The 12,303-nt window shown below is 38.3% G+C and overlaps 1 protein-coding gene across 4 annotated transcripts in view; it reads left to right on the forward strand.

The window, feature by feature from the left end:
• Positions 1–12,303, forward strand: part of LOC113499801 (syntaxin-binding protein 5) — a 210,773-nt gene that overhangs the window by 142,635 nt on the left and 55,835 nt on the right. The gene's annotated exons all lie outside the window — the stretch shown is intronic.

A 12,303-nucleotide genomic window follows, 5' to 3' on the forward strand; every position in this document is an offset into this window, starting at 1 on the left:
CTAATTAAATCTCTTTTTCTAATACTTGGGTATGATTATGGTATTTATTTTTCTAAAATATTTAATACTCAATAAAATAAGATAAAATTTATTTTTTATATTATTAAATTTGCATTATTTGTGCTCATGAATATGAATAATAAAAGCCTTTTGGTAAACGTTCTCTAATTTAACTTTATTTAACCAATTTATATCGAGTTGGATATAGTTGGTACCTACTTAAATATTTTTTCGAAAAATAAGGTCATAAAGAAGTTTCACTTTTTACCTTTATGCACTAGTACACACACACATTACATTTTTTAATAGAAAAGAATATTATTCTTATCCTATCAAATAAATCTTATAATCAAACAAATCTAATCATAATATAAAACTGCATGGTTAACAAACTTCATTGAAACTGTTTATGTAAAATGAAACTGCGCGGACAACGGTGACAGCAAAATGTTCGATACCATAAACAATATTTCTGTTTTTAACGAATGTTCGATTCGTCACAACGATCACGACAACAGAGTTACATTGGCTAGGAAATGATTGTCGTTATCTCACAGACGATGTCGAAATTCGGTATCGTTTCGCTACAAAGCGATGTTACTTTGTCTAAGCCCCCTGAAGATCATATATACAGCAGTTATTAGACTCCTTGGTAACTCCAGCAGCGATAGCTAGCTTAACGGAACTACGTTTGGGTTTCCTCAATACTTCACCAAGTTTACTATAAATACGAACCTTATACCTAACCTACCTATTATCACCTGCCTATCTTATACAAGATCTGAACAAGACCTCAGAGAGAAGAACTCGTGAATTAATTTTAATGTTACGAAAATACCTAAATACTTATGTATTCCGAGTACTCTTTCCGTCTGAAAGTAATTTGGGTGGGCTCTCTAATTTCCTGTGAAACGTACATTAATGTTATTTAAACCCGGCGAGAAAGGTTTCGCGTCAGCTGACCACTTGATGAAACATTAATGTTGCATGAGCCATCCCTTCTCCAAGCACACAATATGTAGTATGGGCAGAAGAACCAGTCCACGCGGACCACTTATAAGCACCAAAACCAAAAAGGATGCTTGCGTTGTACAAAGTCCTTTCAACGATAATCAGTTAAAACAATATTAAAATATTTATATATTCATTTAGGGTTCACAGTCAAACGGTCACATTAAAAAACATAAAATCGATCAGCTATTTTCAAATCCGGATTAAGGCAGGAATGAGAAACAACATAATATCCCTACAAACCTCAGATTCACTCAGCTAGTTTTTATACTAAAGTATACAAATTATAAGTGGTACTTCTGTGCCTCGCCTGTACGATGGAGGCGCCCCTCCTAGCCTCTCGCGGGTGAGGACTTGTCTAACGACGTGTTCAGGTTTTCACTCACACGTTACATGCTAATGCCTTTTATATTAAACCAAAGACTATATGTTAAAAGCTCTTTTTGTGTTGATATCGCACATTTTATGTGAGTAATAGGATACACAATCGTTTACAAAAAGCTTTTTTGCTTCTGGTGTGTACTTTTGTATGTTATCAAGACCTATCTGTCTTTGAGAAATTATCTTAATGTCAACGACATACGTATAGTTTACTAACGAGAGTTTTTATATTCTTCAATAATTCATACATGCGAGGTTCCCTGATATTCTGCTTCTAAAAATATTGTTGTTTTCCCATCTGCATAGCACAACAACTAACATCCACAATATAATATCGCTCCCATATTTCTGTAGCGCGCAGCTTCATCCAGTACTATATTACCGTAAATTTATAAAATCATAACATTATGAATATTGAAGGCGGAGGAAATGAGTCGGAGTAACCCTCGCATGTTTAAATTACAGGAAGAGTTGAAATATGGCGGGAGAGGCGAGGGGGGTGCGGGCGCGGGGGAGGGGGTGTGACAGCGGACAGTTGTAGCAGTAGTTAGCGACCTAATATGTTAATAAGAGGAAAGGATTCACATAACAAATCAGTTTACTATACAAACTGTGATTATTTGTTTTCGTAATTTAAAGGGAGTAAGGCTAGCCACAGGCGTACTATTATGTACCTAGATATGATACGACTGTTTAACTTTGACTTTATGTAAAACAATCTCAAAAGCATCACAGTCTGAACCCCAAAACACAAAACAAGAATCAAACTATTGTAAAAGTACCACAATCCACGAAACATCAATTCAAACATTTAACCTGAATCATTAACAAATAAACTAAACTGAAAACTGATTGGAATGCGGTCAACATTGTGCTGAACGTCAGAAGCCATTAACAGTCACGTCTAACTAAGCAGTCAGTCGCCACTCGCCGATAACTGCGACTCGGTTTGGTTTACTTTGAAACCAATTTAGTGTAATGTCAGGAATCAATGGTTTGAAGCCGCCATGTTTATTCTGTTGCGGCGATAGTGACGCGAAACTTGAGGAGATATGACGCCTCTGTCATTTGTTTTTGACATCTGTCAGTTTTGCATTACAAATAATATTGTATGTACTTGTGCTGCGGTTGATTAAGATGTTTGTACAGTTATTATTAGTGAGCAGTTTTTGTATAATTATGAACTTTGTTTACTGAATTTTTAATGCACACACGCTACATTGTTCATACAAAAAGGAGACAGTTTATAATAAGAAGATCTAAACTAAAACTGTGGCGAGTAAACTCAGTTTTTTTGAATTAAAGTCAATAAATTTTACTTGTTTGATGACCATAATATGCACAAGCCACCTAAACAAATATTTCCAACTGTTCGATCCTCTACGGTTACCCGTTTTACTTTCCCACAAGTATCTCAATAAAGTGCAGTTTGGTAACTTTGCTCGTTTATCTCGCGATGAATTTTAATGCAGCGGATGTTCAGACTTACACCAATTAAGCACTAAGAGCTGAGCGAAAGCTGATTAACAAGTTACCGCCATCTCCGAGTTGCACTCGTGCGTTAAATACTTTACTCATTTTATTTGAATGGTCGTAAAGTTTATTGTTTTGTAGCTACAAATTACATTTTCCTTTGTTTGTTTTTTGACAAATTCGTTTACTGAACATCAGATCTTTTTGCTGAGTAAACGCGATTTCCAAATTTTCCTAAACCTACACCTAAATCACGTGCCAGAATACAAGTATAAATTAATTACCTATCCAAAACAAAGCTTTATATTCTCCACAAGTACTTTGCGTCTAAGTACAGCGCTATTATAAAGTCGATACTTTAGGTAATTGTCCCACAACGACCTCTAATAGCTCCACAAGAGTCTGACGGATGACCCGCGGAGGAGACTTTTTGTTTCTAAAACAAAAGAGTCTCGCATCGATTAATGTCAGTGATGAGTGCCATAGTCTCATCTGAGTGAGTGATGGTCGCCTCTCCCCAAATGTTCTACAGACCACACTGTGACTGTGTCGAGGTGGACGTCAAAGACTTCTTGCTTTGAAGCCTTTTATTGATAGGTTTTCTCATGCCACGCCAATTTCGGGAACATTCTGTTTAAGTTTTATGGATGTTTAACATGTTTTATGTGGATGCTTTATTAAACACACCTTCTATGTAAGTTCGTCGACGCTTCATATTCTTTTTATATAAGCTAACTAAATAGATAAAAATAACGATTTTTCTAGGGAATAAGGCAATACTATCACGAAAGCTTCTAAACTAAAAAACTTTCGTATTTGATTCTGTCATTTTATTTAAAAACTTTGTAATATCGCTAGGGTTGAAGCAAAAGTTTCACAGTTCAAAAACAAACATAATAAATTTCAGCCAAGACCCGAATTGAATAGAGCAAAGTTTTTCGCTAAGTCTCGGGGCGCGGCGCGGGGACCAACGAAATTGAAAAAGCTGAAGGCAAATAGGTGAGACAGATGTGGAGGCGGCGCACGGAGTAGCGATTTGTCAAACAGAGATTACTCAGCTCGGCTCGGCGTGTGTGCCCTGCCGCCGCCGCCGAGCGCGGCCGCGTGCGGGCTGCCCAGGCATGCAGCGAGACCGGCGCGGAATCCTAAAACGTTTGCTCAGCTCCGCACTTGGTAACTCGACACCCGTCACACTTTATTGAAGATTCCTTTGCCGATAGAACCTCCACAAGTTTGAGTTATGTCCTTTATGAACACTTCACGACCAGCCTTAGACAATCCTATTGTTGTATTAAATTAGAACACCTAGGCATTGTTAGTGGGAGATCTGGCTACTTGACGACGTTAATCGCCAGACTACAGACAAAACAACCGCGTCGTTTAAATACACGAACAATGGTTTCAGATAGCAAACAGAATCACGTTACCGTCATTAAAATGATAATAATTTGGTCTCATTTACCAAACTTGTTTGCTGTCACAGGGAACCTTAATGTGATTGTAATAAAGGTTTTTTTGCTTTGTCAGAATCGCAAGTTAGAAGTTGTCAGCGTGTTCAATGGGGCATTGTAAAGGGATTTGAATTCGCGATCAGTTTGTCGTCGGCTACGTTTGATGGTATTAAAACTTTGTCAAGAGTTTGGGATGGAGATCACAGTTTGTTGGGGATTTGTTGTCGCCGGTGAGTTATTAAACAATATGATAAGAAACGAAGTTCAACTTATTTTTTTTTTGAAAATGTATCTTTGTTCTTGTTGACAAATACCTTACAGAGTTAATTAAAAACAGTCCGCTGAAAGGAACGATGATAATATATAAATATTGAAAAGTATTCAGTAACTATTCCAATTGATTCAATTCTTCGATTCTCCTACTTAACAAAGCTGAGTCTCTGATTCAGTATTGAACAGCGCTGTATACGGATAGAGCCTGTCCGTTTGAACTGAACACAACAGGCAGGGTATAAACAAAGCTCGCTGGCGGCGCAAATGAAGCGAGAGAATTGAAAACTGATGAAATACGATTGAAAAGTGAATGGAGTGTGGCAAACAGAGCAAATGAACGGCGGCCTGTTAGCGGACACCCCTGCACCGCCCCCCCCCCTTCCCCCCGCGTGGAGAGAATGCTCCCCTAATGTAGGCCACTGGACTATCCATTATTCCATTTAAAGACAACGTCTGCAATACTCAATATTTCAAACGTCAAGAATATTGCTCTCTGACTGCGAAATGTATCCGGCGACGCCTGACTACCCTTCAAACTGAATAACAGTTCGTTGAAATGATTTAGCTTTTCACTAAAACGAAAGCTTTTGAAAGTAACTGCTAACATTTTTGAGTGTCAGCCTTCCCGAGACACTTCACAGGGATAGTTTACGTGCTCTGAGAGTTAAGGCTCGCGGCCATACTTGTGTTTAGTGAAGCGTAGGAGTGAGGGTCAAAGGTGACGTGCCGACGCCATGCCCTTTGCTTTTATAACCAGACACTCACAGTTATTTCAATTCTCGTGTTTAATTAAAACTTTTGAATAATACGTTAATGTGGTAACATAATTTAAACAAAAGCCTTTTGTGTTCAAAATAGTGCAGAGCTGTGTTGAGTGGTTGCTCTTTCTTTGTTGCGTAATAAAGGACTTTCCTACATGATAATTTACTGTTCCAATAAATAAATATATTTATTTTTCATATTTATTTTTTCACAATACACAAATGTATATAGGTTTTTAGTGCCTGCAATATTCCTGCTCTTTGATAAAGAATAAGTTTCCCGATCTAGGATGCTATCAATCACCTAGCTGGTGACTAATGGATGTACGTCCTCGAGGATGGCTGCCACTGGCAGAGAGGAGGAGGGGGGGGGGGTAATGTAATGGCAACCCGCATTATATGCAGACTTCTGTGGCGCCGCTGAGATAGAATGCAAGGAACATACATCAAACTGCAAGACGTCAAAGGTTCTGACGTCATATTTAAAAGCATTTCCGAACTATTATTTTAACTTCACTATTCTGCACTGAGAACTTACTTCCAGTCTTTACATAGGAGTCTTTTGAGATTTCTTTCTTAATGATGTCGCCACAACTTAGGTAATTGAGGTCAGTTAATTTATCACTTAGGACAGTGAACGATTCTATTTTAGGAATAATATTATCAAGCCACCACAGGTTCTTGTTTATGAAGCAATGAATATTTACACTTTATAAATAAATTATAATAAAACAAACATTAAAGCGAATAACAAATACGAGAATGATAAATGACTCTAAACTTTATCATCTCAATTTGGGGAATAATTTGGAAACAGCCGCTGTTAGATAGCCTCAATAATTTATTCTTATAATCGGATGGTAAGTGATTAATGTTCAGTTATTAATCAATTATAATTCCCCCCTCCCCCGATCTCCTTCACTCCCTTCCCCTTTTCCGCCGCTCTCTTGATACGGATATTGTCAATTATCCGCTTAATTTGTATATCAATATTCGCCTTACAAAAGTTATTATAGCAGAATAGAAAAGTATTCGTGAACATTTTACTGTATTGGTATTATTCTCGACCTTTTGCAGATAGAACTGTTTTCAGACATTTTTGCTGAAAATGAAACTCGGATTCTGAACACAGCCGCAGCCCGCAAGTATATCTTCTAACATCAGATACGTAACTTTGACGAATGTCTTTTATTTCCTAAACCAATAAAGATTTTAACGAAAAAAGGTAAATTGAATCGGACGAAACTTTATTGAGAAATTATTTTTGGGGCTATCTTAATTGAGGTCTGACCGCGGCTAGGAGGGGACCGATCGTCCGTCAGACGCTCAATATCCGATCAGCTGTCATTCGGATCCGATGGTGGATAAACATCGCGACAAATTAGCCGATATGAACCCTGATTGGTTGGCGATATTGGTGGCTATGGTTGGCCCAACGTTGGTAATGGCAGGTTGATTGATGTGTCAAAAGCAATACGAGTGTAGGTGACACATGAAGTGGGGAATATCAGCGGCATTATAATGTTATAATCTTCATAGTTTTGTGAACGGAATTTCGATAGACCTGTTTGAATCACTGATTTGGAAGATATGAAGAAAAAAACCTTACAAAAATTAGAAAAACAAAACTACATCTCCACGACTCCTACATACTTTAAATTCAATATTACCTACTATTTACCATCACATGCATATGTAACACCGGTCCAGCAAGCTCACGTTACAGGCCACTTGTTTCTAGTGCAGCACAAAGCACAACGCCCCCCCGGGGAGCACGCCGCAGCTTCCTCCATCTAATCTCAATACATATGCGATGCCTGCTCTCCACTCCCTCATCCATTCTTTATATCATTTTAAAGTACCGCTACCTCAGACTTTGTTAATTTTAATTAAAAATGAGAGATCAAGCTGTCTCTGGGATTGCTCGCACACTCCCGTTAAGGCGACTGCTTTCTTTGTTCCCCACGTTTTGTATTGTTTGTGTCTTCAATGCGATTGTTATGTTTACAGCTGTTTTATCGACTCTTTGTTTCTAATGCTCTCTTCAAACCCCTGAATAAAATACTGGAGTCAATATTTCTCATCCCTATTCAATAGAAATTTAATATCAGCTTCGATATTCTTTCAAGCGGTTTCTTGGAAATTTTAAACGCCAATTTCCTTGAAATCTGATTTTCCGATTCTTCATTCAGCGTCAACAATTTCATTTTATATTCCGTTCTTGGGCTGAATGTATGAACGAATGGGTATTACAATATGGCGGTGAGCGAATGATTGGCGTGGCGCGCGCCCGTGTGTGAACCTAATAGAATCGAATGCATTGTATCGGGCTCTGCTCGCACACTAGAAGTAGGTCGATGTGATCTCTGATGAATATTTCATACTCTGTTGTGGTATATTTCTGCGGCTGTAGAAAAACTCGGGATAGAATGGATATAGCGAAGACTACCTTATTTTTGATAGATACAAAGTGATATCAAGTTCCCAAACATCAAAATATGATATCGTCTGTAGTTACCACTTTGTCGTATTGAGTGCTTTATAATTATTGAGATAGACATTAATTTGTTATTACAAAATTAATACAAAGTTCATTTCTACAAAGTAATTTAATATTCTATTAATCTAAATATATACTCCCCGGCGTATACTCCGCTAACTAAATAGGGATACATTAATTGACAAAAGCCATCGGAAATTAGTTCGCGAGATGGAGGCGTACTTAATAAATTTCTCGTTCACGGTAAATTCGCTTTTAATTACAAGATAATAACACGTATATTTGGTTGGACGTGGAGTCGCGGGATGTGTAATAAAGTTATTCATCCGTGTAATATGTATTGGCGTTACATACATAAGTTATGTTCGCGGGTTCCGCATAATAATTACTGATACAAAACTCATATATAATTCATGTCACCATAATGCCTCTAAAGAAAGAAATAGCTCTTAATGTTAACTGGAGCCAAGTTCATGTGTTCAGGCGTAAACGCCTGTTTTAAATGAATAGCAAAAAGTTGTGAAACATGTAACTATTGCAAATGGCATAGGCGTTTCGGCGCGTATTAGTAATATTCAATGTCATCCTTCACTTGCCTGACAACCATTGTCCGTGTAACTTCTAATTATTATATTAAACCTAATTTCGCTAATTTTCGGAGTTTTTTACTTTGATTGGCACCATTACATCCTCTAAAGTTGTAACATGGTGGCCCATGAGGGGAACAGCGAGTGCAAGCTACCTTAGCACACGTTGCTTGTGGCAGGTAGGTCAAGAACAGAATGATGAATTAATTCGCACCATCATTCAAAAGGATTTTTATGTCGACGATTTAATTACTGGATCAAATAATCCACAGCAATTAAAATATATACAAAACGCTTTATCTGAGGCATTAAGGTCAGGATGTTTTAATTTAAGAAAATACAAAACAAATCATCCGTCCATTTTTGATAATGTTGCTATCAATGAGCAGGACAAGCTTATTTTTAGTGAGTCTTCAAGCACCCTAGGCTTGGGCTGGGCTCCTGCCAGTGACACCTTGAGTTTTCCTATAAAGGGATTTTCCCACGACACTAATCATAATATTATATCTAAGCGATTTATTATGTCAAACGCGTTCAAAATATTTGACCCATTAGGTCTATTAGGTCCCATTGTAATAAGGCCAAAAATAACGTTACAAAAGCTCTGGCAACTTAAACTTGACTGGGACGAGCCTGTCCCTCAAGAAATAAAGGAAGAATGGATCGATTTCTCTGACAGCATAAAATACTTACACAATCTACGCGTACCGAGGTTAGTTCTAGGTGCATCACCGAAGGTCATCGAATTACACTCGTTTAGTGATGCATCAAGTTATGCGTATGGCGCATGTATTTATATGAGAACGATTAGCGCCAACGGTGACGTCACGGTTGGACTATTGTGCGCAAAGTCTAAAGTAGCTCCACTAAAAAGCACTACCATACCACGTTTGGAACTGTGCGCCGCCTTACTCGCTTCTCAACTCGTAAAATCAGTGGTAGATTCCTTAAGGTACAAGCCAGACAAATTAATACACTGGTGTGACTCAAACGTAGTGTTGTGCTGGATACGTAGTGACGTCAGTAAATTAAAAATATTTGCAGCTAATCGTATCACGGAAATAAAAGAATTAACTTCATCTTCGGCGTGGCGATACGTACCTACAGATTTAAACCCTGCTGATTTATTATCTAGGGGAGTACATGCTAAACGACTAACGTCCCTATCACTCTGGTGGACAGGGCCTTGTTTTTTAATGTATGACGAAACCGAATGGCCTAAATCCAACCTAAAAGATGTAGAAATATTACCCGAATTAAAGGCGCATCCGATAGTCGTAAAGTCACCCATTATCGATTTTGAAAAATATTCATTGTTATCTAAGTTAGAACGGTCATTTGCTTACGTTCTTAGATTCATATTTAACTTAAAAAATAAACATAACAAACGAGTTGGAACATTGTCCGCTAATGAGTTGCGTGAGTCATTCCGCTCGCTTTGTGTTATCTCCCAAGGTCAATCCTTTTCTATTGAATACGATCTGTTGTTAACTGGTAAACAATTAAATAAAAATAGCAAGTTATTAGCATTATCGCCTTTCTTAGATGAAAACAAGTTAATTCGTGTCGGTGGACGAATCGATGCGTCCAGTTATTCATTTGAAAAGAAACATCCAATATTACTTCATGCTACGCATACGTTAACAAAACTTTATTTTATTAGACAGCATATTAACACTATGCATGCCGGTCCTCAAATGTTATTGGCTACTGTTAGAGAAACAATATGGCCAATTAACGGTAGGATACTAGCGAGGCGCACAGTAAATAACTGCGTACGCTGCAGGCGCTTAAGAGGTACAACTTTACAACCTAAAATGGGTAATTTACCGTCTCAACGAATAACGCCAGACTATCCATTTTTATCCGTTGGCCTTGACTTTGCTGGCCCATTTTACATAGTTAACCGTAAAGGACGAGGCTGTCGCATTGTAAAATGTTACTTATGTCTTTTTGTTTGCCTTCGTTATAAATGTATACACCTTGAAGCAGTCAGTGACTTAACAAAGGATGCATTTATAATGTCATTAAAGCGATTTATATCTCGTCGTGGCAAGCCAACTGAAATATTTAGTGACAATGGTACTAATTTTGTAGCTGCCGCGAAAGAAATAGGCTCGTTCATCAAACAGAATCATGAACCTTTAGTTGACTTTGCAAGTCAGCAATCTATAAATTTTAAATTCATTCCGGCTTACACTCCTCATTTTGGTGGCATATGGGAAGCCGGGGTTAAGTCGGCAAAACATTTGTTACGACGAGTTTTAGGCGAATGTCACTTGACGTTCGAGGAACTGTCTACTTTATTCGCACAAGTGGAGGCGATTCTCAATAGCCGTCCCTTGTGTCCCCTCTCATCCAGTCCCAACGACCTCCTTTCCCTCTCCCCAGGACATTTCATCATTGGCCGACCGCTGATCGCTCTGCCAACACCAAACCTGGAAGACGTGAAGGAAGGCCAATTGCGACGCTATATGCGCCTTGAGAAGCTGAGGCAACATTTCTGGAGAAGGTGGCAGAAGGAATACCTCTCTGAATTACAACAAAGGACAAAATGGCGGACAAACACGTCAAAGCTGGACGTGGGAGATATGGTGCTGCTAGCTGATGACAACGCGCCCCCTCTCACTTGGAAACTCGGCCGCGTACTTCGTCTCATACCCGGACCTGACGGGATATCCAGAGTGGCAGACGTCCTCACCACCAAGGGCTGCGTGCGACGCGCCTTTGTGCGCCTCTGCAAACTTCCCTCAGCTGAAGATTTAAACGGTTGAAACTACCTTTCAACGGCCGGGAATATGTTCAGGCGTAAACGCCTGTTTTAAATGAATAGCAAAAAGTTGTGAAACATGTAACTATTGCAAATGGCATAGGCGTTTCGGCGCGTATTAGTAATATTCAATGTCATCCTTCACTTGCCTGACAACCATTGTCCGTGTAACTTCTAATTATTATATTAAACCTAATTTCGCTAATTTTCGGAGTTTTTTACTTTGATTGGCACCATTACATCCTCTAAAGTTGTAACATCATGTGTATTCAATTAATATAGAATTTACCCCACCATTTCGCTACAAAATATTTTGAAAGCTTTTAATTATGAGAAATAGATGTGAAGAATGCAATCTCCCCCTATCTAATAACACAGCTGTTGCACTAAATATTGCTAAAATACACGATCATTTTTCCGCATCGTGGAAGTATTCGCTAGGAATTTAATTCAGCGCCAGCTCTATTACGGGCAAAAAGTCCGGTCTGCCATGCCAGCACATATTTTCACACGAGATCAAATGTTGAAATACGTGTGCACCGAGCAAGCTGCACTCAGCGAATTAAATAATTATTACAAGGATTAAAACTATATCAAGAGATTAAGCTTCGAAATGTTGTGAAATTCAACATTTATTTAACGGGTAATCGAGAATGTTGCCAGGTGTGTAATTGGAAGCTTGTGCCGGTGTTGCCAGCATGTAGCGTGTCACAATGCTTCTCAATAAGGAAGCATGCACACTGCCCGCTGAGCCGAGCCTACGGAATGAGAGCGATTGTAAAGGAATTTTAATGTAACTGCCATTACTTTGTAGCGAGGTTAACTTACTGTTGAACAGAGAGTTACCGTTTTCTATGATAGTACGATTATTTAACCGTTGTTTTTATATGCTCCCATGTTTGAAATTCCGTTAACGAGTAATATTTTCAATAAACGAAACAAAATTAGAAAAACTATAATATGTGTTTTTTCATTTTCTTTCATTTTTTGTTCGTTTCTTTAAATATCGTTCCTTTTTAATGTGTAACAATTAAGTAAGAACAGGTAAAATCAACATTAATTAGAAACCAATCGTAAGAATTACCTACAATGCAAA

Source organism: Trichoplusia ni, chromosome 13 (assembly GCF_003590095.1).
Source record: "Trichoplusia ni isolate ovarian cell line Hi5 chromosome 13, tn1, whole genome shotgun sequence".
In the NCBI taxonomy this organism is placed as follows: domain Eukaryota; kingdom Metazoa; phylum Arthropoda; class Insecta; order Lepidoptera; family Noctuidae; genus Trichoplusia; species Trichoplusia ni.